Genomic DNA, 25,448 nt, shown 5'->3' with positions numbered 1-25,448 from the left:
CTGAATTTGTGCTATTTACCTCACATATTTAATAAATTTGTGGTATTTACCAAATTTCCAGTATTTACTGAATTTGTGGTATTTACCTCCAAATTTGCGGTATTTGCCTCACATATTTACTGAATTTGTGACATACGCCTCCAAATTTTACAGTATCTACCTCACATATTTACTGAATTTGTGGTATTTACCTCTGAATTTGTGGTATTTATCTCGCATATTTAATACATTTGTGGTATTTACCTCCAAATTTACGGTATTTACCTCACATATTTACTAAATGTGTGCTATTTACCTCTGAATTTGTGGTATTTACTTCATACATTTACAAAAAATGTTGTATTCATCCCCAGATTGTTGTATTTGCCTCAAATTCGATATTGTACTTTAATAAATTGATTTTTATTTATTTATTTTTTTTAAGAAATTGCAAATATTGCATGCAATATCAGTTAAAGAATGGACTCTACAGAGGAAAGAACAGGGATGTACAGTATTACTGTGCTGCAAATAATAGATGAACAGAGTGGGTGTGATTTCAGCAGAATGGGTGAAAAAATTGGTGAATGTCAGCACAGCATATTTCTATGAAATGCTTGCATGCTGACTTGAACGGGGGGAAGGTTTATTGTAAAAGAGACGTGTCTGTGAGAGCACCGAGGGCAAGTGAAAAGCTACACTTGGACTTTAAATAAGGACACATTCTAAGGAGGCTGAAGATGACAAGGAGATGGCATGAAATATTTCAGAAGAGCCCTTGAGCCAGAGGAGGGAGGCGGACGAGGAGGAAGCCTACACACACATATACACAGCCTGCCGGGCGGTGCCACAGCCGCTCACACAGGAGAGGGAGGAGGAGCGCCCATCACACACACACATACACACTCCTCCTCACTCATATGTGTATCATCCTCCTCTACATGGAGCACCACTAGAGCCCCCACTTCCTGCTTCACCATCCTTCTACAGGAGCAGGTAAGACGGAGGGGCACTGCAATATGACAGGACATACAGCACGGGGGGCAACACACGGCCATGGACAGATAAATAGGGCTCTTCTCAGTGGCTGCCTTCAGGTGGCTGAGGGCTCTGGGTACAGTGCAGCCCTTACAGTGCAAAGGGGGTTATGAGAGGATACAGAACAGTGCTAGCTGGGATCTGTATAATGTCTTCTTCTTCACCTCACACTGCAATCAGCATGACTGGATCAGGACCACATCCAAGGGATGGCAGACACCTCTCACTGATAAAGATTCTGTATGCCTGGCACAGGATTTATGCTATGGGACCACTCAAAGCTAGACCTTATCATGTATATATACTGTATATATATATATATATATATATATATATATATATATATATATATATATATATATACACTGTATATACTGTATATGTGTGTGTGTGTAGGTGCACATGGCTGTAGTAAGAGCTGCGTTCAGATGCGTACAGAGTATAGTTTTTACGCCTGTATTGTATAGAAGGGGCCCGTGCTTTGCCATGCTCCCTAATCTTGCGATGTGTTCAGTTGTGTAAAATGAAAGTAGAAAAAATTCTGCCTCCATGATTCCTGCGTTATTTGCTCGTGTACACATGTATGTGCTGGGATTGAGAACCGTGAAGAACAGAAAAAGAATTTTACAGATTTTACAGATGACCGTTTTGGAGCTGATTCGCACCAAAAACGCGGTGCAGGAAAGGCATTTCCTGTACCGCAGCTGAATGTGCCCTTGCGATTTGCACGTGGGTGCCAATGCATTGTTAATGGCACCCCAAAAGTAGATAGCAGATGAGGCCCATTCGCAGGCACCAAATAGCATGGTATCGCAATACCATACGGAAAAGTAGTGCCTGCGCTACTTTTTGTGCATTCCAGGGCAATTTGCAGCCCATGGGCTGTCAACATCGCACTGTTCCAGCGTGAACCGGCCCTTATGGACACAGAGGTGTGGAAACAGAAGCATTTTATGGACTGTGGCATGCTGGGATTGAAATCTGAGGTAAAGAAATGAAGGAGGAATTTTAGGCCATCTCACATTTGTGTTTTAAAGGGGTTGTAAAGTCAGAAGGTTTTTATCTCAATGCATTCTATGCATTAAAGGGACACTAAAGGTTTGCTTTTTTTTTTTTTTTTTTTTTTTAAATAAACATATCATACTTACCTCCACTGTGCAGCTCATTTTGCACAGAGTGGCTCCGAACATCCTCTTCTGGGGTCCCTCGGCGGCTCCTCCCCGCATCAGATAACCCCCTGGGAGAAGCACTCTCCTGGGGGGGATTACTTTGCGGGTGTGCTCCTGAGTCCAGCATTCGGCATCCATAGTGTTTTTTCACCTTAATGCATTAAGGTGAAAAAACACAAACCTTTACAACTCCTTTAAGATAAAAAGCCTTCTGTGTGCAGCAGCCCCCCCCCCCCCCCCGGCCCCTTAATACTTACCTGAGCCCCATCTCTGTCCAGCGATATCCACAAGTGTCTTGGCTGTACTGAGACACAGCAGCAGTGCCATTGGCTCCTGCTGCTGTCAATCAAAGTCAGCTAGCCAATCAGGAGAGAGAGGGGGCTGCGCCGGGATTCCATGTCTGAATGGACACAGGGAGCTTTGACTCGGCTCGGGTGCTCTCATAGCAAGCTGCTTGCTGTGGGGGCACTCAAAAGGAGGGAGGGGCTAGGACTGCCTGTGAGGGACAGAAAAAGAGGAGGATCCAGGGGATATTTATCAGAACTGGAGCAGCTGTGCATAACTTCCAATCAGCTTCTGGCTTCATTCAGCTTTGAAAATGAAAGCTAGAAGCTGATTGGTTGCCATGCACATCTGCTGCAGATTCTGTCTGCTTAGATTTTGATAAATGCCCTCAGAACCTGTTCACATCTGAGCACTGCATTGCGCTATGTCTTTGAAAATAGCTCAGGTCCAGTTTTTTAATCTACTTTTATTAATTTTAAGGCCCTTTGCAGTCAATAATAACACGTGCATGATACATTTTACATGCATTTTCAGCCCCTGGTAACAAACTAAAATAGTTGGAACTGGATGGACTTATATTGGCTAACAAAAACACATGACATAAGAAAACTCATTGAAAACATGTCAATGCCGCCCAACATTTTTGGCAGCAAATACATCAACTTCTCCACACTCCTTTTTTGTCCCTCTCCTGCACTGAAACCACCTGAGGCCCCGTTAAACTGCAAAAACCCAAGGGAATTTCTAAGTCCCATTTCACCCTTATGACTCACATCCTCACAGCCTTGGCCTGCTTGTCACCACTTATTCCTATCTCAGAGGTTAGAACCAGAGTACACTGGACTTGGATCAATGAAAAGCTGATGCCATGGCTACAGAACACTATGCCCAAATTCTGGCCAGTCCGGGATCTCCTGAGAAATTTTGACCGCAGAATATTGTAACCATGATGATAAAACTCTGGCCTTTCTCAACCTTTCAACACAACGGGAACCCTTGAAATAATGTTCCAGTCTCAGGGAACCCCTAGTAAAAATGATTATATCTACAACTCGTGATACATTAGTGTGATGGTCAGTGGGAAGAATGCTCCTTACACTTGTGGACACTGGGAAGAATTACAACCTTATAGATAGCTAAAAAGATCATTGGTTTCATTGAGAACTTATCTGATAGGCAGATATTGCTCATTGCTCAAGGAACCCCTAGCAACCTCTGGAAAAACCTTGATATAATCCATAAAAAAATTTGCCACCACTACCCAGGTACCCCCCCACCCAACGTCCCTTTTACCCCTTCTTACCTATACCCCTTCCTCTAGCCTTCCCTCTTTTCTTCTCCTACTCCTTTCAATTCTCTCTTCCTTTCTCATCTGCCCCACAAACACCTTATGCAATTAAGATGCATACCTTCCTAAATGTGAACAGTTGAATGTCTAATCTCGCAGCCATATCCAGGGCTTGTACACATACGTATACCTTTCACTATCAGTGAATCCTGTATTTTTTGTATGTACGTCTTTAAATCTTGCACTTTAGCTGTGGTCACCAAACTTCTTTGTACTTTTTTAAAATGTTAAATCTAAGGTTGTTACCTCTGAAAAATGATAATTCAATACAATTATTGAACAAGGATAACATGTCAAAACGTGTTCAAAACATTGAGAAATGGGTTAAATGAACACTTGAAAAAGAAAAAGAGTACACAGGGGGGCAAACGCTTAGTGCATTACCCATGTGATGGAAAGTAACTGTATCCATAAAGCCTGCTGACATCAACCTATTGTTGGGTCACTCATTGCCACGTTGATTGACCATTGGGAATTGTTGTTATGTGTTACTTCTGTCCTTTGTGATTATTCATTTGCCTTTTTGGTTTCTTTTAATAAACCTTGGTAATGCACTAGGTGTTTTTGCCTCCTGTGTGTTCTTTTACAGTGCATAGTTCGATTCCCTTGTCTGAGTAGGGCTGCATCGCTGAAGCATTGTCCCAGAGGAAACATAGATCATGCATTAAATCCCAGTCTGGTGACTGTCCTTTTGAGTGCTGGAGAAATTGTTTGTTCTTTTGTATGCATACTTGAAAAGGGAAACACAAAGGTGTGAACCTAGCCTTATGAATGTGACCATTTTATGGTATAAACTAAAGCACTCCAAGGACCATCACATGCTTTTTCGTATGCAGGATGCCAGCAAAACCCCATGTAGATCTCTGTATTGCATGAGCCCATGTTTTTACTCCCTGCTTCATTTTTTTGTTAATCGCTCCTGGAAAGGGCTGCAGGTTTTAGTATTGCAGTTGCCGTTCAGACTTTAGCAATGTTGCCAAACAGCTGCTGCCTTATGTTTAGATGCACAAATCCCAGAGGTGCTTTTTTGTTTTTCCTGACAGCTCCATGTATTCACTGGTTCCATAATAAGTCAGGGGTGGGGGGAGGCTTCCTCAGAGAAGATCTCATCCTCTACCCATCCGTCTTGCTTTGATGTGTTTCTTTCCTTCATTTGGAAATAAGTGCAGTTACCTGTGATTATAGGATAATAGGGCAATAATTAACTGGAGGCTTCTACTGTCACAGTACTGTATTGTATTACAATGAGGACACATTGCCAACTATTTGACCAGGTTTGTTGCTGAAGAAAATTGCTTGTTGGAAAGTAACTGTAGAAGGCATCCATGTAGTTCTAACTGGCCATGCTTTTATTATACACAGAGAGACACGTGTGGATAGTTTTAAAGCACAGCAAGGACGATGGTCCTATTTTAATTTTGTTCACGTTGAAACAATGTGGAGGATTCTTTACATTGAGGCAGTCATTTAGCAAGAAAAGGAACCTTTCCTGTAACCGATGAGCCAAGTAACAAATCCCATAGATGGAGGTGATGGTGCAGTGAAGTTGCCTGCCTTTTTGGAGCGGAGTAATTGAAGATTTACACGGCATTGTGAAGAGCGAGGAGCAGGCTGTATGGGAGGCACCAGCAATTATTCCAGCCTGGGTAGCCTACGCTGTGCTCAAGGAGGTGCTCTGCATAATTTGATGGGTTATTTTAAGAAGGATTATTTTCAAAGCCTAATAGAAAATTAGCAGATAGCAGTGTTTTTGGTGTCAATCATTAACTGCTTGGTAGAACTAATGGAATAATAAAGGAGACACATCCATTGTATGCTTTGTTTTTTAAAGGAAACACTTTCCCCTCACATATCTCCATAAACTGGAGTTGTTCAATATATAATATTCACCTATAGAAATTAAAGACTGATTTATGTTGTTTAGAGACCTCATTTATCATGTTTTTAGATACATTGAGATACCTGCACCGACCAAGCCACCCATGCCTGCTGTGATTGTGACAGGCAATTAGTGTGTTTTAATTGGCTGCAAATTACAGCACGTGGAATCACAGTGCAATTGCTGACTCAGGTCAGCATCTGATTGGGAAAATTTGAGTGGAGATTATGGCTTGTGGAATATATTGCAAGATGATGACAATGTATGTGGCCACTCCCCAAGCTGGTAGTTAATGTGTTAAAAAAGGGAAGTGTCTGGTTATAGTTTGACTTTCTCTACTAATCATCAACATGCTACTACAGGGCTTGACAAATTTGCTTTGAATCTAGGAGCCAGCTAAAAAAGTTAGGAGCCAGTTTTTTCTTAACTAAAAAAGCTTACAGGTGGAACATGTAACATGTTCCTGAAAGTGAACTTATCCTTTAGGTCAGGGGTAGGCAACCTGGGGCCCTCCAGCTGTAGCAGAACTACAAGTCCCATCATGCCTCTGAAAAAAAATAAAAGACATTATTGTGCAGGACTACACGATGGCTATGCATACTTAGACTTCATTCACATGGCCACCAAAGGCTGTACATGGTCAACAGAAGCATATATTTCTGCACCCAGGAGTCACAGATGTTTGCATACACGGACGGGCAGCAGCCTGAATAAATCAATGACAGACTGCATCTGTACGCTGGTAACCACACATTTCAGCAATTACATGTGCACAGGATGAATGAACATCCCTGGATGCAAACTGCCTGTGTCCTTTGGTGCACTTGTGTACCTGTCTGCAAGTAAAGCTCGGATGTGTGGTTACCGACATACAGATGCAGTCTGACATTGATTTGTACAGGTTGCTATATGCAAACGCCTGTGACTCCTGGACAATATACAATATTTTTTTTGTATGGTGTATGCCTCTCTGGGTTTGTGTAAACGAGCCCTTTAGGTGAGAAAAGAGGAGGGTAAAAAGTGGTTGTAAACCTCAAACATTGATTACGAGTAAAGCATGTTCCTCTATAGTGTGTACTTGTCTCAATTAAGAGCACTATGGCTAACATGGAGAGGAGTTTCCAGGCAGAGAAAAAAAAACTCAAAAAAGCTCAAACGCCTGTAGGAGCAGCTTCTTTGAGCTGCAGTGTGCATTAGAGGTAGAAAAATAAAAGCTCAAATGTCTGTAAAAGCAGCCTTTTTTTGAGCTGCAGTGTACATGAGCCCTAAGTGTAATTTCTCTCTGCTCCATTGTTCCTCTGTTATCGGCATGAATTATTTCTGACAAGTTTTCCTGGCACCAAGAGAAAAAAGGTGACAGGGGAGGGACCTGCAGCTAATTGACAGCCTCAGTTCTGTTCCTGTGTGCTGTGTGAATGGGGGGGGGGGGGGGGTGTCCCTTCCCTCCAACCAGCTCTCAACTTTCCTCAATGAGCTCTGCAGTGTGTAATTTCAGCTTTTTGCCTATTTTTATTTGGCAGCTCAGACAAGCTTTATAAATTCTGAACTCTGAATGGATGTAGAAAAGAGAATACCGCAGATAAACAGGGACAACTTATGTGGGAGAATATGTTTCATCTCTGTGTATCACCTGTGGCCAGTCAATACACTGGGTATATGTAAGGGCAGGGCTTGACAAATCCCAGGTTGCCATTGCGACTAGAAATGGCGCTCCTGGCACCTGGGTATCAGTGCCCATCAGTGCTGCCTCAATGGTGCCCATCAGTACAGCCTTGTAAGTGCAGCCATATCAGTGCCCATCCGTGCTGCCTCATCAGTGCCCATCAGAACAGCCTTCTAAGTGCAGCCTCATCAGTGTCCATCAGTGCAGCCCTATCAGTGCTGCCTCATCAATGCCCATCACTTCTGTCTCATCAGTGCCCATCAGTGCAGCCTCATCAGTGCAGCTTTTCAAAATGTTTGGTCTTTTTTCATGTATTTAGCAAAAAATTAAAAACCCAGTGGTGATTAAATACAACCAAAAGAAAGCTCTTTTTGTGTGAAAAAAAATGATAAAAATGTAATTTGGGTACAGGGTTGCATGACTGAGTAATTGTCATTCAAAGTTTGACGGTGCTGAAAGCTGAACATTGGCCTGGGCAGGAAGGGGTGAAAGTAACCAGTTAAAAAAAATGGCTCCTAACTTTTTAAGTTGGCTCCTCGATTCAAAGAAAATTTGACAGGCCCTGTGTAAGCCTTATAACCACTTTAAGGTAAAAAAAAACCTTCAGTATGCAGCTCCCCCCCATCCCCCTTATATTCCCCTGAGCCTGATCTTAACTTGATCTTAACCAGTTCAGCTCTTTGGACGTACTATATACGTCCAAAGAGCGAACCTTTGCTCACAAGCTGATGGCTGCAGCATCAGCTTGTGTGGGTTTTATAGAGCTGGCAACCGGCTTCAAACTGAAAGTGACGGACCACTTTCACACAGCCGGCCACGCGGTGCCCCACCTCTCCCCCCCCATCCCGCTGGTGGCCTGTCCTCCTCCCATGGTTCCTGGGCTGTCACGTGCTTACCGAAGCCCAGGAACACACCCATCGGCCGTGGGGGGGGGCGTACTGCAGTGAGACCGAGGCAAATTCATGCCTCAATCTCACATGCAAACGATGAAACCGTAAGAGATGTCACTTTCGGTTTCATATACACACTATCCTGGCAAGTACAGCCAGGAGACACTTCTAACCAGACCAATCTGTGTTTGGTTAGGTGGTGTGATAAACAGGGGAGACATTGGGGTCTATTAGTAGTCTCCAAAAAGGGTACATGTCACCTGCCCAATGCTATCGCATAGGAGTTTATTAAATGATAATAAAATATAATAAAATGTGAAAAAAAATTGCCAAAACTCCCTTTGCCCACACACCTACACAAACGCAAGTGCAGGGTGCGTATGTGCATGTAAACCTCGGTCGCACCACATATTTTACATATTGCTGCAAACGTCAGAGTGAGAACAATAATTCTAGCACAAGAGCTCCTAGTTAACTCTAAATTGATGAGCTATAACGGCTTTTAAAGCGTCACCTATGGTGATTTTTCGGCACCATAGTTTTTGGCGATATTGTGGGTGCACACAATTTTAAGACATGGAATGTTAGGTGTCTATTTACTCTATGCAACCTCATCTTTTATAGTTTAACCAAAAATGGGTATTTTATGGTGTGGTTTTGCACTAAAATTAATTGTATTAGATTTGTTCCAGGAAATTTGTTTAATAAACAGTTGCACAAATATCACGTGAAACAAAAAATTGCAATGATCACCTTTTTACTCTACAGGGCCTCTGCTTTCAGAAAATATATAATGTTTTGGGGATTTGTGTAATTTTATTGCCAAAAATTTGGATTTTTACATGCATGCGACAAAGAAAAAAATTGCTCTGGAGCCGAACTAGTTAATCCAGCACTGTGCAAGAGAGCAGTGTCTCTCTCAGCTCTCTCTTCTCCCACTGCTGTCAGTCACAGCCAGTGTCAAGGAAGCCGGGCCAAGTCACACGCTTAGCGTAGGCTTAGGAGCGTGCCCACACAAGAATCCTGATAGCAAGCGGCTTGCTATGGGGGCACTTGGCGGGGGGAACCAGGATCATCGGAGGGGGACCTGATAAGAGAAGGATCGGGGCTGCTCTGAGGAAAATCATTGCACAGAGCAGGTAAGTATAGCATGTGTTATTTAAAAAAATAATAAATCAATCCTTTACAATCACTTTAATACTACTTTAACCGCTTGCCGACCGGCTCACGCCGATATATGTCGGCAGAACGTACCTGTACGTTGCCTTTCAAGAAGTGGTTTGTGGGCGTGCGCGCGCCGCTGTGAACTCCGTGAGTGTGATAGCGGGTCCCGCGGACTCGATGTCCGTGGGGATACCCACGATCATCTCACGGAGAGGAAGAACGGGGAAATGCTGATGTAAATAAGCATTTCCCCGTTCTGCCTAGTGACAGGACACTGATCACAGTTCCCTGTAATCGGGAGCGGTGATCAGTGTCGTGTCACACACAGCCCCTCCCCCACAGTTAGAATCACTCCCTAGGACACACTTAACCCCCACAGCGCCACCTAGTGGTTAACCGCTTCACTGCCAGTCACATTTACACAGTAATCATTGCATTTTTAATTGCACTGATCGCTGTATAAATGTGAATGGTCCCAAAATAGCACCATAAGAGCCCTTGCACACTGGGGTGGTTTGCAGGCGCTATTGCGCTAATAATAGCGCCTGCAAACCGCCCCGAAAGTGCCGCTACTTTCATTCCAGTGTGCAAGCCCCGAGGGCTTGCACACTGGAGCGATGCGCTGGCAGGACGGTAAAAAAAGTCCTGCTAGCAGCATCTTCGGAGCGGTGAAGGAGCGGTGTGTATACCGCTCCTTTACTGCGCCTGCCCATTGAAATCAATGGGACGGCGCGGCTATACCGCCGGCAAAGCGCCTCTGCAGAGGCGCTTTGCGGTGGTATTTAACCCTTTCTCGGCCACTAGCGGGGGGTAAAACCGCCCCGCTAGCGGCCGCATACCGACGGTAAAACGCCGCTAATAATAGCGGCGTTTTACCGCCGACGCCGCCCCAGTGTGCAAGGGCTCTAAGTGTCTGATCTGTCCACCATAATGTCGCAGTCATGATAAAAATTGCTGATCGCCGCCATTACTAGTAAAAAATAAACTATTCATAAAAATGCCATAAAACTATCCCCTATTTTGTAGACACTATAACTTTCCAATCAAAACCAATCAAAGATGAATGACGTCTCTAATCAAAGCAATCAATAAACGATTATTGCAATTTTTTTTAACCAAAAATATGTAGAAGAATACGTATCGGCCTAAACCGTGGAAAAAAAAATGTTTTTTTATATACTTTTCGGGGATATTTATTATAGCAAAAAGTGTCAATATTGGCAGTATTTTTTTGTTTATAGCGCAAAAAATAAAAACCGCAGAGGTGATCAAATACCACCAAAAGAAAGCTCTATTTGTGGGGAAAAAAGGATGTCAATTTTGTTTGGGAGCAACGTCGCAGGATCGCGCAATTGTCAGTTAAAACGACGCAGTGCTGAATCCCAAAAAGTGCTCTGGTCTTTTGCCAGCCAAATGGTCCGGGGCTTAAGTGGTTAATGAGGTGCTTGTATTAATAAAGGGGATTGATATAACGCCAACACTTTGTGTAGCGCTTTACAAAACAAAGAGAGACAGTACAGTTACAGTTCAAGACAAGAGGGTTAGGGGGACCCTGCTCATGAGAGTTTACAATCTGCAATCTCAAGTTCTTACATATGACTTGGTGCTTTTACTTTGTCCAAATCAAAGATGTGTCTGGAAAAAGACAACATAAAGCAGAAGCCCTTAAAGAGTTTATTAGTGGAGGAGGGTAGATAGAGTATGTAATGACTGTAAATTAAATTCACTCCCTGTCCCTGCTCCATTAGGTTTTGGGCTTTAGAGATGGGCACATGCTCATTAGTTTTTCTTGAATAGCCAAGAGTGCTGTCAGACTTTGAATCAGACTTGATCTGTTAGATCAGGGACCCCTGTGTTAGATCAACAATATTTACCACCAACTAGTTGCCTACGGTCATTTCTAACAACAGATTGTTAACAAAAATGTACATGTGGCCTGGTTAAAGGTGTTTGTTCTTATGAAGAGTGTGAGTTGTTGGAACCCTTGTGAGGTTTTTATTGTAGTCTGTATTCTCCTAGGAAGATTCACTGTCTCTGATCATCTGGGTGAGCACTGCTACTGAAACTGAAAGTGAGAAAAAGGAATTGGGGGATTTACTAAAACTGGAGCACTCAGAATCCGGTGTAGCTGTGCATGTTAGCCAATCAGCTTCTAATTTCAACTTGTTCAATTAAGCTTTGACAATAAAACCTGGAAGCTGATTGGTTTCTATGTAGAGCTGCACTAGATTTTGCACTCTCCAGTTTTAAGTAAAGCATTTTTTTCACCAAAAGGAACAGAGGGGAAATCATCCAAGGAGGATGTTTGTTCCAGTAACAGCTGGCTAAGATAGCACCCCACTTCCTGTTGTGTCAACAGGGCAGGAAGTGAAGGGAAATCTCTCAAATGGAACACAGATGGCAGAGCTGAACTCCAGAAATTTTTTTTATTGTATGTTTTTGTTGGTCAAACCTGGACTGTCTATCTCATACCTCATGGATAGCTGGGGAAGCTGAAAATCATTGTAGTTTTGGCCCTGCATACAGCAATCACTGCAATCTTCAAGGTTCCACTTGCTTGGGACTGTCACCATTTATAGAGCACCTTGTATTTTTCAGTGAATACAATGCATTCACTGATTGGATAAGGGAAAAATTGTGACATCACTTCCCCTCCTCTTCACCTGGTCCAATTAGACAAGTGGAAAAAAATACAATGTGTTCTATGAATGGCAGCAGTACAGAGTCAGCGACCCCTGTGATCAGCATGCAGAGGGGAATTTACTCACACTTAACACCAGCAGGACCCGGAAGATTGTGGATACCACTGTAGTAGAGCTGACTACTATAGAAACTTCCAGCTTGCTCAGCGGCCTATCAGGTATAAGATATGCATACCTTCATGTGCCAAGCTGGACCAATGTAAGTATGCAATCCAGGTTATTCCTGGAGATATGCTTTACCATTACCTACACTATCTAAAAAAATGCCTTTAGATAAACTTTAAGCTGATATCTAAGTAGATGTAAAATATATATTAAAGGAGAAGTCCAGCCTAAGCTTGTTTGTTCTCAGTGCAGAGGCGGCGGGGGACAGATGCAGCATCGGACCAATGCTGCATCCACCGAGGTAACTATAAAACAGAAAAAAACATACTTCTGCAGCTCTGTAATCATTAATACATCCTTACATTTATTTTTTTGCATGTAAGCACTGCAAGTACCTGAATTTAATCTCTTGTATTAGTTTCTTGCACTCCTGTACTGGAGGCTGAAGTGTGAGATAGGGAACAAGCACAATGACATAGGAGGAGAAAGCAGATCATCTTATGACTGCACTGCTCCTCCGTTCACTGTCCAGTCACAGGCTAGGGGTGGCTACATGATAGCCTGGGCGTATAGATAGTGGGTTGAGATGGAAGAGAAACACACAGAAAGGTTACCCTGCTCTTCTGTCCCACCGCTGAACCCCCTTCTCACCTGCCCCAACACTGAACCCCCCCTGCTCATCTTTCCTGCCACTGTACCCCCCTTCTCATCTGGCCCAACACTGAACCCCCCCGCTCATCTGCCCCATCACTGTACCCCCTGCTTTTCTGTCCCACCACTGAACCCCCTTCTCATCCCTCCCACCACTGTACCTCCTGCACATCTGCCCCACCACTGTACCTCCTGCACATCTGCCCCACCACTGTACCTCCTGCACATCTGCCCCACCACTGTACCCCCTTGCTCTTCTGTCCCACCACTGTAACCTTCCTTCTCATCTGCCCCATCAATGTACCCCTTCTCTCATCTGCTCCACCACCGTACCTCCCTGCACATCTGCTCCCTCGCCGTATCCCCATGCTTCTCTGTCTCACTACTGAATCACCTTCTCATCTGTCCTAACGCTGAAGCCATCTGCTCATATGCCCCACCACTGTAACCCGCTTTCTCATCCACCCCATCAATGTACCTCCTGCACATCTGTCTCACCTCTGTACCCCCTGCTCTTCTGTCCCACCTCTGTTCCCCCTGCTCTCTTGCCCCACCACTGTAACCCCCTGCTCATCTGTCCCATCAATACACCCCCTCTTATGTCAGCCTCACTGTCCTACCCCCCTGCTTTTCAGTCCCACCACTGAACCCCTTTCTCATCTGCCCTAACACTGAACCCCCCCTGCTCATCTGTCCCACCACTGTAACCCCCTATCTCATCTTGCCCAACACTGAACCTCCCTGCTCATCTGCCCCATCACTGTACCCCCATGCTCTTCTGTCCCACTGCTGAACCCCCTTCTTATCTCTTCCACCACTGTACCTCCCTGCACATCTGCCCCACCGCTTTACCGTCCTGCTCTTCTGTCCCAGCTCTGAACCCCTTCTGCTCATTTTCCCCACCGCTGTACCCTCTTCTCATCTCTGATATGCGTAATATGCAGAGTGGTAAAAGGAAGCAGAGATGAGAGACATCTACCTGTCCTCGCACACTCATCCTGTTGATCCACCTCTCACATCCAGCCCACCTGCTTGTATGTGATGTATGGGATGTATGTGATGTCACATACAAGCATCTGGAATGGATGTGCAATGATGAGCTCAGGTCAGGAGTATTTTCTGAAAGCAGTGGGCCTGTGTGCACGATCATAAGCTGGGCCCCAGAAAAAGTGCGGCGCAGGAAAAGTTAGGTGTGATTTTTATTGCACTGAATACTGGCTGTGGCTTAAAGGGACACAGAGTGCAGGGGTAAGTAGTAAGTGACGCAAAGGTTCAGGAATAATTTAAACAAAGGACGCAAAACTCAACAGTAATTTCACAAACTGTCATCTGATTGTGGTTTTCTCAATCACAGTGAAATCCCTTCTTTCTGAGATTGGTAGTGACAACCAAGCGAGTCATCTTCCTCTAGATGGTGGGTGGGGCTACCAGGACTGTGATTGGCTTTAGCAGTGGCCAATGACAGTCCTCCTCCTCCTGGAAACAGGGACCGCCCCCCCTAGCAGAACTACACCCAATCTCTTCCCCATCACAAAAGCTGACGATCGCAGCTACAGCAAAGTTAGAAAATCAATGTTTTCCATCTTTTACAATGTGTGGGGGCACAGTGCTGTCCCTCTCAGTGCAGGTGCGGCATAGGGAATTCCGAGATTGGAATGCATTAGTGTGTCACTGACACTTCCCTGAGCTGCACTGCTGATGGAGAGGGAGTCGAGTGTCAGCAAAAGAGGCTTCGCGTGCCGGGGGTTGCCTACCCCTGGTTTACACAGTATCATCAGAAAACACTGGTCTATACCAGTGGCACTGCATCTATAAAGGGCACAGGAGCGCCGCCCCCTCTCTGCTGGCACCGCTCTATCACCATAGATTCATGCATTGCATGAATCTATCTATGGTCGCCGCTGACACCCCCTATTCAGGTGTCCGTCTCCTTTTCGGGCGCCAGGCACCTGAATTACAGCAGCGGGGGGTGTTTTTTGGAAGCACCTGATTAGAGCTGTAGGCACTAATAGGCGCCCAAAAAGGTGAACAACGGGGGGCAATGCTGTGTGTTCGCTGTTCACTCAGGTGTGTGTTAGCAAAGCGAAGGAATTTGCTTTGCTAACACTGAACCGCCTCTCAGCCAATCGGGTGCTCGGGTCTGTTACTTGTCAACTGATTGGCTGAAATGTCAGGCGTCTGATAGAGAGGACGGAAGAAGACATCGAGGAGCGGGCAGGACACCACCGCTGACCCGCTGCGAGACAGGTAAGTGCCAGGCGATGCACACTGGCAGCATTTGATAGGGGACAGTAGCGGCAATTGATGGACACACAGGCAGCATTTGATGGGGCACAGTAGCGGCAATTGATGGGAACACTGGCAGCATTTGATGGGGCACAGTAGCGGCAATTGATGGGCACACTGGCAGCAATTGATGGGCACACTGGCAACAAGTGATGGGTACAGTAGCTGTGTTTGATGGCACAGTGGCTGTGCTTAATGGGCACAGTGGCTGCGTTTGATGGGAACAGTGGCTGCGTTTGATGGGCACAGTGGTGGCGATTGATGGGCACAGTAGCTGCGTTTGATGGCACAGTGGCTGCAATTGATGTTTTTTTTTTTTCAGTTTGTTTGCACCCCCTAAAAATTTTGAGCACCAGCCGCCACTGGTCTATACTTAGAGAGAACTATCCAAATGTCTCGGAGTTTTGTGCGGCCCCTCTTTCTTCATATAGATGGGGCAAAACATTACGTGATAGACTAGTGAGGACTGATCAATGCGGTCCACCTACTCCCACTATTACATTTTTAGGACCTCACAATTGGGGTTAATTTCCCTGTCTGAGCTGCATTCAGTGCAACTCTGTGATAAAAGGTACATTTTTATCTCACCCACATAGAGGTCATAGGATTAATATTGAGGGATGCTATACATACCAAACCTTCTTTGTTGTTGTGATCAGATGTCCATGTGGGCTCCTCTATGTGGGTGAGACTACATAGAAAATCAAAGACCGCATTGCATCTCACAAATATTCTTTAAGGGACAAGCGTAAGCCTCGTACACACATTACGATTGTTGGCCAACCGAGCGTCTGATTGTTGGCCAAACACGAACGTAGTGACCTACTACAAGGAATTTCAGCTCTTGAGCACCACCCTTTGGGCCCCTTCTGCTAATTTCGTGTTTGGTGAGCATTGATTCCGAGCATGCGTGTTTGTATTTTCGACTTTTGTGTGACAGATTTGTGTACTGACCATACAAAAATCAAACCGTTGTCCGCCGAAAATTTACTAGCCTGTCATCCAACATTTGTTGGCCGAAAGTTGGACAACAATTGTCAAAAGGAGCATACTAACGGTAAAATTTTAGGACAACAGTCTGTCAACAGACAATCCCCTGCCAACAATTGTACCGTGTGTACAAGGCTTAACTCAACTGCCATTGACAAGGCAATTTGTTGAGAAAGGACACGCAATCTCACAGTTAAAATTTATGGTCATAAATGGGGTTAATCAAAATAGAAGTGGTAGAAATTGTGAATTGACTCTGAGAAAGAAGGAGGTGCAATGGATACATTTTTTGGATACATTGTACCCCAGAGGACTCAGATCTAAAATGGATTTATATCTCTTTGTGTAAATAAGCCTCCTTCTAATCTTTTTCTATGTAAGATGTTTTTTTTTACCCCCCAAAAATGTATGAGGATATTTTACATATGTATAATATTGATCCATTGGTGATGGTTGTTTATATTACTGTTATGCCGCGTACACACGAGCGGACTTTACGGCAGACTTGGTCCAGCGGACCGGACTCCGTCGGATAATTCGATCGTGTGTGGGCTCCAGCTGACTTTTTTCTCCCAAAAGTTCAACGGACCTAGAAATGAAACATGTTTCAAATCTTTCCAACGGACTCGAGTCCGGTCGAAAAATCTGCTCGTCTGTATGCTAGTCCGATGGACTAAAACCAACGCTAGGGCAGCTATTGGCTACTGGCTATCAACTTCCTTATTTTAGTCCGGTCGTACGTCATCACGTACGAATCCGGCGGACTTTGGTGTGATCGTGTATGTCCAAGTCCGTCCGTTTATAAGTCCGTCGGAAAGATTGTCGGACCAAGTCTGCCGTAAAGTCCGCTCGTGTGTACGCGGCATAAGTGTCATTTTTCACAATAGGTCTTTATTGAGATGCATGTAAAGTGGTGTCGGGGAGTGTACCCATTTTTTCAGTCATCTCTTTGCCCTTGATTATTTGAGGACACTTTTCTGACATGGTTTCAGATGATTACCTAATTAACAAAATAATTGCAAGTGTTTATGACATGTACTGTATATAATATAATATAAGAATGGAGGACAGAGGAGCCTCTTAAAGAAGAAGATACAGGTCTGTGAGAGCCAGAAATCTTGCTTGTTTGTAGTTGACCAAATACCGTATTTATCGGCGTATAACACACACTTTTTTCCCCTTAAAATCAGGGGAAAATCGCGGATTGCGTGTTATACGCCGATCCCCTGCTGACTGTGAGCGGAGGAGTGAGAGCCGCCGACATTCATACATAGCCGAGTGTACTCGGCTAGGTTCGGCTAGCTCCGCTCACAGTCACGGCCAGTCCTGCCCTATGATGGACATAACACAGGACTGGGCGTGACTGTGAGCGGAGCGGAGCTAGCCGAACCTAGCTGAGTACACTCGGCTATGTATGAATGTCGGCGGCTCTCAGCTGCTTTCGTTTCTCTCGTAGTGATGTGGGCGGAGCCAAGCGCTGCCGACATTCATACATAGCCGAGTGTACTCGGCTAGGTTCGGCTAGCTCCGAGTACACTCGGCTATGTATGAATGTCGGCGGTGCTCGGCTCCACCCACATCACTACGAGAGGAGCTGAAAGCGCCATATTTAAAAACTGAAAAGTCTGCAGTGTCACTGGGCAAGGCTGCAGATGACACTAAAAGGCTGCAAATGACACTAAAAGGCTGCAGATGACACTGAAAGGCTGCAAATGACACAAGGCTGCAAATGACACAACAAGGCTGCAAATGACACTGAAAGGCTGCAGATAACACAACAAGGCTGCAAATGACACAAAAAGGCTGCAAATGACACTGAAAGGCTGCAGATGACACTGACAAGGCTGCATTGATGGGCATTCAAATGTAAGTTTTTTTTTCCCTAAAAAGTTTTTTCCCTAAAATTCCCTCCTAAACTTGGGGTGCGTGTTATACGCCGATAAATACGGCGTATTTTCCACCATAATTTGCAAATACATTCTTTCAAAACTCAGACAATGTGATTGTCTGGATTTGTTTCCACATTTTGTCTCTCATAGTTGAGATATACCTATGATGACAATTACAGGCCTCTCATCTTTTTAAGTGGGAGAACTTGCACAATTGGTGGCTGACTAAATACATTTTTGCCCCACTATATACCGTTTGATATTTCACCTGAACATTTAATTGTTTGTAATGAATTTAAAGTTGCTCCTTGGAACTTGAGACTTTTTTCCCATTTGTTTCCTTTATTTGCCAATATTTTTTACTTTTATTAAAGTGGTTGTAAAGGTAGGAGGTCTTTTTTATCCTAATGCATTCTATGCATTAAGGTAAAAAAACTTATGCGTGCAGCCCCAGCCCCCTTGACCTGAGCCCCATCTTGATCCAGCAGGGTGCCTGTGAGCAGCATCTCTCAGCTCTCTCCCTCCTCACAGGGCAGATCCTGTGCCTTTGACTCCCGCTGCTGTCAATCAAATCCTCTGAAGAGGGAGCGGGGGGTAGGACCAAGCCGCAGTATCTGTGTCAATTGCCGCAGACTGCACAGCTCAGGATTGAGCCCCCAGGTGTGCAACAAGTGGAAGCAGCCTCCTATGTTGCCTCACCAAGATGAGGAAAAACCCTGGAACACCAGCGGGGGACCTGCGAAGAGGAAGATCGGGTCTGCTCTGTGCAAAACCATTGCACAGGGCAGGTAAGTATAACTTAATCAATCACTTTTTAGGTCGTTTTTTATAATGATTATATGCAAGGCTCCTTTCCTGCAAGTGGCAATCCTACCAACTTTTATTAGGTGCCTGGGATCACTCTTCAATTATTGATCAACAGGTGTGTAGTGTTTACTGCCAGTTTAAATCAGACAACGGATAGGTTCTCAGGCTGGGGAAAGGGGAATCCCCCCAGAAACGCATGCCATTATGACTACACATCAGATGACGATATCCCAGAGAACAGGCTTAAGGCTGGGTTCACACTGGAACGACATACGCTCTAACTTTGGAAGCACATGTCGCATGACGTATGAGAGCTGTCTTAACTGGTCCGAAACAAGTCAATCCGACTTTGAAAAAGGTTCCTGCACTACTTTGGTCCGATTTTGGTCCTACTTCAGCCCATTGAATATTATTGAAGTAGGATCCTTGTCCTAACCATCAGACATTCAACATGGTGATTACAGCAGCAGTAAAAGGAATTTATGTCACACTGGGATTGTTTTGATTGGTCAAAAGACAAGTCATACTATCTCAAAGTCGGAGCAAAATCTTATCTTGTTCATTCCAGTAACATCTCCTCTGCTGCCACTTCCAGGAGACGTTACTGGAAGTGGTTGCAGAGGAGTATCGAGTAATTGGTGAGAATTGAAGAGAGCCTATAGGGTTTCTGGGGAGACCCAATTCCCTACACTTGCTGAGACCACTTTTATCCGTGGTCACGGATAGCTGGTAAGCAAGCTTACTTACTCTTACTAGGTGTGGAACGAGATTCTCTCTGGTGTGGAGGAATATCACCCTATCTTCACTTATAGCCCTTTTATCTGCACGGAACGTGGATGTTGGCTACTATATCCATGGGATCGCAGGCCACATAAACTCCTCCCTCAAACCCGAACCTACCCAAGCAAATAAAACATCAAAACAACAGTATGGCTTAAATAATGGCCGCGGCACTTTATTAGTATGAATGAAATTAACCATTTTAATATTTTTATTTGAATCAATTTAATCACACATAAAATACTGAATAGAACTCTTAATAAAGGAAAAAACCCTGCTCAGTCTTAGGACTCAAGCAAATATCACAACTTTGAAACTGTAAAGTCCCACACCAGCCAATCCTGTTGTAAACAGGATTGGCCTACCCAACAGCCATTTCCACACAAGATTGAAGGTCCAGGTTGAACAGGTCGTTCCCCACCTCGGATAAATGAATGGAATCCAACCTATACAAACCAGGGATACCACCATCTAGGTCAATGTGACGATATGAAAAAACACCAATAGAAGGCATACATTTTTCCAAAGACCTGTTGATCCACCTTTTCACCCTCTCCAGGAGTTTTAACTGGGGGAGGTGAACCAGAGAAGGTGGGGAACTATCTCAGAAAAAAAAACATACAAGAAGGCAAAGAAAGTTTAAATAGTTGAAAATACATTAAATCAAGCGATTTTTGATGACCAATATCATTACCTCCAGCATGAATTATAATTATTGAAGGTGGAGGCCAGTTTATACAAAGCTGAGACAGCTGAAATACATAACCTAACACCAGCGCAAATCTCTAATACCTTTCCAGTAAAGTGAAAAAGAGTCTGTGGGAAGAGGTAGGTTTTCCATGTAGCAACGCTGAGATGCTCTCCTACGTGCCCAGAAAACAAAGGAGTGACCTAGGATCCATACAGTCCTGTTTAAACCTGAGGAAATCAAATAGAAAGGTTAGGTCAAATGTATACATGAAATCTATCAGACTCCCATCTACCCAATCTTCTTATTATTGCCTCATATAGGCCCACCCTGGCCGCTTCCGTGGCAGTGCCAATGCGGAAAGAATGGGTTGAGAATAAGACATCAGATAATCCAATGACCCGCAAACACTTTTTAAACACTGAAGAGAACTGATATTTAGTAAGTGGTAAACCTTCTGAATGTATTAAGAAATTACCCAACAAACCAGGCCTGAGGGCCAGGTACTTTGTGATGACTACCAAGGGGCAGATTATGGAATTCCAGCATGGGTAAAGCTGCACCCAACATCCTCTCCCCAGCTGATCTGTTTTTAAGTGACGGATAAACAAACGAATGCCAGTACCTGAAACAGAAGCATCTTGGAACCTCAACCCAGAAGTACCTGACTTATAATGGGGTACCAACACTTGGAGTGTGGCAAAAAAGACCAGACAAAAAGCTGCTTGAAAAAGAAATGCCTCAAATTGATTATGGCACACCTGACCCTTAGATAAGCAAAGCTGTTTGAGTGCTTCAGTGGAGATGGGCCTACGCTTGTCAGGGACATAAGTGCTTTTTCTGCAGCCTTTCAAGGTTTGTTTAACCGAAAAGAATACATTCAATGGAGGAAAGTTATGGAGTTTGAAAAAGAAAGTAACTCCAGCAAAAATCTTAATTATGTGGCTGTGGGACAGATGGTTGTGCATCAAAATGCATAAAAAAGACAAAACAGCACCCTCCGAGTGTTGGTAACAATGAAAATCGAAAGTTCTGCAGAAGACCAGCCACCTATTCCAAGCAGCCGAATAGTCCAACCATGTGTGAGGGGAGAGAGAATTCCTAATTGCCATGGTTAAGGCATCTAGATCAAATTCCAAACGCATCCCTCGCGATCCGCTTGAGGAAAAAGCGGGATAAAAAACGGGATAAAGCATCCGCAATTATATTAGATTTCCCGGGAATGTGCTGAGCTTTTTACCCCATATGTTATGTTTTAAACACAGTAAAATTAAATAACAAATTAATTTAATGACAGAGAGGGACTTAGAAGACAGTTTATGACAAAAAGTACACCTTTATTATCAGTTTGAACAATGATTCTTTTATTAGCGAAATGAGCACTCCAGAGTTCGAAAGTCGCAACAATAGGAAACAATTCTAACAAAACAATGTTTTTTATAGCATTCTGAGCAACCCAAGATTCAGAAAAGAAACAACATAGCCAATGTGCGCGTCAAATGGCCGTGAACTCTTGGGAGCCAGCCGCATCAGTGAAGAGCTCCAAGTCGGCTGCAAAAACGTCATCTTGAAAGATCGATTGTCCATTATATTGGTCAAAAAATTGATACCAAACCGACAAGTTTTCTTTTAGGTCTGCAGACAAACGGATGTGAGAAAAAGTCGATTAACCCCTGCCGCCGACAGAGACAGGCGACGGGAGAATATACGGCCCACCGGCATGACCCTTGACGCAAAGGCTAGAAGACCAAGCAAGGATTGAAGTTCCCTCAACAACACTTTGCGCCTGCGAAGCATGGTAGAAATGGACAATTTCAATCTAGCAATCTTGGCTTCAGGCAGCCTAAACTCCATGGCCAAGGTGTCAATTGTGATGCCTAAAAATTCAAGAGAAACGGATGGTAGAATGGTCTTCGACTGCCAAGGGGATGCCAAAAAATGCAGTGATACTAGAAAAGAGCTTCAGAAGATAAAAGCAAAGGGGGGAACCCGCTAGACCAAACAAAGAGGAAGTAGTCAAGGTAATGTATAATGCTATCAAAACTGGACTCAAAAGACACCACCCACTGCAGAAAGGAATCAAAAGATTCAAAATAAGCGCATGATAAGGAACAACCCATAGTGAGACACATATCGAAAAAATAAAGATCATCAAAACAGAAGCCAAGTGAGTTATAGGATAATGGGGAAATTGGTAACAATCTAAAAGCAGACTTAATATCCACCTTAGACATCAGCGCACCTTTCCCAAGGCGCCTGATAATCTGGACCGCATCCTCAAAGGTCGAATAGGAAACTGAAGAGAGAGAAGGGTCTATATCATCATTCAAGGAGTTACCTTTGGGGAAAGACAAGTGGTGTATGAGTCTGAAGGAATTAGGGTTTTTTTGGGGGCACTATGCTCAGAGGGGAGACTCAGAAATTGTCAATAGGCGAAGAAAGGAAAGGGCCTGCCACCCACCCTTCCCTAATTTCTTTAAGGATTTTTTCAGTATCAGACTGGCTCTCTCCCTGACTGGGTAAATTGACAGCCAATGGAGCATATTTTCCAGCCTCACTGGAGTGCAGGCTTTTGGAAAAAAATATCTCTCTGTGGAACTGGAAGCACCTAGCCAGGGGGTGAGAGCCAGAACAAAAAGAGCACTCATGCTTAAAGCGGCAAGAACTGCCCCACTTACACTGACTCTCATTAAAAGCGAAGCAATACCCTTTTTTGTAAGGGGATTGCAGGCCAGAAGCCGAAGGAGATTGCTTAGGAGGAAGTGATTTTTGAGGAACAATTAAGTTCAGCCAAAGGCCAACATCTTTCATGCCCCACTTTAAGTTGGGGTAAACCGTTAATTTTTGACAAAAAGATTCGTCGTAAACTAACCAACCCAGGCCCCCAAAATTTTCATATGCCTCAAGGATGATTTCCAAATGTTGAAAGAGGCCGCTACAGCGGTCAGGGAATTTTCCCCCCATAATACTGTAGAAAATGCAAAAGGCCTGAAGCCAATTAAATAATGATCTGGCAATAGGCCTTCGCCTATCATCCTCGGCTTTCTCCTCTGATTTTCTATCAAACCACAAAAACTCCTTAGAAGAGGGAAGTAGTGATAACATATCAATGAATTCCCCCTTCCATATTTTTTTCCCTTACAGAAACAGGTAAATGAAAACCAAGGGGAGACATTGCACAGGGTAGAACTTCCTTTACAGAAGTTTCAGGAACAGCATGTCTAAATAAATCAACAGAAGGAGAAATGTCAGGTAAGCATTGTGTGTCAGTTGTTAGTGTTGGAACAGGTGTATTAACAGTAGGAGAACACACATTAGCAGGTGAAAGAACAGGAGGAGAGGAAAAGGAATGCTGGGACACTACAGCCTCAGCTATTTTAGAAAAGGAGGACACTAGGGAATCCAACAAAGACAAAGAACCAATAGAAGACAAGGATTAAGGCAAACAAGTTTGAACTGAGGGTACAGCGGGGATTAAATTACCTAGCTGTAATACAGCTGGTGCAGCCGGCAATACAACCTGCAGAGGGTGCCTGGACAGCCGCTCAGTGGGTTGCCTGGCAACAGGAGCAGGAGGTGCGGCTTGACTAGGTTGGGCTCCCCCTATGGCCGCGCCTCTTCGGTGATGTGGAAAGAGCCCACTTGAGCCTGCCAGAGCTCTGTTTCGCTGGGGGTGCGGCATTGCGTTCTTCCTGCTGACGCCAGGACTCCTCCTCTTTGCGTGCCATTGCTGCTGGCCGTTCCGCTGCACCTGGGTCTGACGGCGGGTGGTGTGCGGTCATCATGGCGAGGGACCTCCTAGAGACACGGCCGTATCTTCTCGCTCTTCTTGGCGCCGTTCCTCTTCAGTATCACCCATGGCAAGGCAGCGGTGGATCCAGTCTTGCCCTCCGGCTCCGTTCGCTCCAGGAGTCTCCTCAGAACAGTCTTCATGGCGGACCCGCAGGAGCAAAATCCAGTGTCCGGACAGCAGCAAGAAGCACAGGCTGCTTGCTGCCTTATATAGCAGCCAGGTGAGTTCCAGAACTTTCCTTATGGTCACCTGCTTCACCTGGGCCAGTCAGAGAGCACCTGCCCAGCTAACCTGAAAATTTAAAGGGGCAGCGATGCCAGAAAATAACATGCAATTCAATGTCATATATATATATATGTGTATATATATATATATATATATATATATATATATATATATATATATATATAACAAATATGCATGGGAGAAAGGGAGGGGAGGGGAGTGGCCTCGAACCCATGTGCATGGGCACAAATGAATTGCACCCCTTTATGCCATTCTTCAATATATGGACTTGTGAAATTGGACTTTTATTAGTTCTATCATTGCTTGATATTCTGTTATTATTTTATGCTACTCTTCTAGCGCTGCATTTTTTATTTTACTATTATCTGTGGAGTCTGCATTCTGACTTTAGATGCTGGCAGCTGAACTTCCTCTTTGTTTTAGCGCAGCATTAGCCTTGGCTTGTTTTATATTATTAGATTTTACTTGTTTGAATATTCTGGAGCTTTAAACAACAAAATGCTCAGGTGTGAATAGGAGCTTAATTCTCAATAGCAAAAATGAAATTTTCATAGACCAGAAAGTTCAAGTCCAACCCTGGGAAAACTATAATACCTCCCATGCAGGGTGGCTGCACCAACACAGCAAGGGTTAACTGCTTGTTCCTGTCTAGAGGACAGGAAAAAACATTTTAACTTACCCAATTCTCTGCTTTCCCAGCAGAATGTGCACCCCAATACTCCAGCAATGGACTCTCCCTTGGTACTCTGAAGTCCAGTGTAGGGCTGTGGTCCCTGCATTGATCTTGATTATGTCACAACTTACCTTCACAACCAGTAGGCTTCCTTCCATGTCCCAGATACACTTCTCATGGGCAGAGATTTATTCTTTTGCAAGAGGCATTTGCAATTAATTAGCCAGTTGTTTTTTTTTGCTGATTTCTTCCCCCGAATAAACTCAAGGACATCAGAGCCCTCTCATCTTCCTTTGTGTACTTTAACCAACCGTTTTATGTACACAATCACTATAATCACTCCCCCTTCTTCTCACACAAAATTCCTATAATGTGGTTCTGCTGAGACAGTGAGCACAATATAAACTGGCAGAAGAAGGGCTG

General features: G+C 44.3%; 1 protein-coding gene across 1 annotated transcript in view; it reads left to right on the top strand.

Moving 5' to 3' along the window:
• The first annotated feature begins 572 nt into the window (after window positions 1-572).
• RAI2 (retinoic acid induced 2) overlaps window positions 573-25,448 on the top strand; it is a 120,177-nt gene continuing 95,301 nt past the window's right edge. Inside the window, exon 1 of the mRNA XM_073615176.1 lies at window positions 573-975. The gene's annotated coding sequence lies outside the window, so the exon portion shown is untranslated. The remainder of the gene's footprint in view (window positions 976-25,448) is intronic.

This window comes from Aquarana catesbeiana, linkage group LG02, assembly GCF_042186555.1.
Source record: "Aquarana catesbeiana isolate 2022-GZ linkage group LG02, ASM4218655v1, whole genome shotgun sequence".
Taxonomy (NCBI): domain Eukaryota; kingdom Metazoa; phylum Chordata; class Amphibia; order Anura; family Ranidae; genus Aquarana; species Aquarana catesbeiana.
Note: the sequence above shows the minus strand (reverse complement) of the source record. Positions and strands in the feature narration are given on the sequence as shown.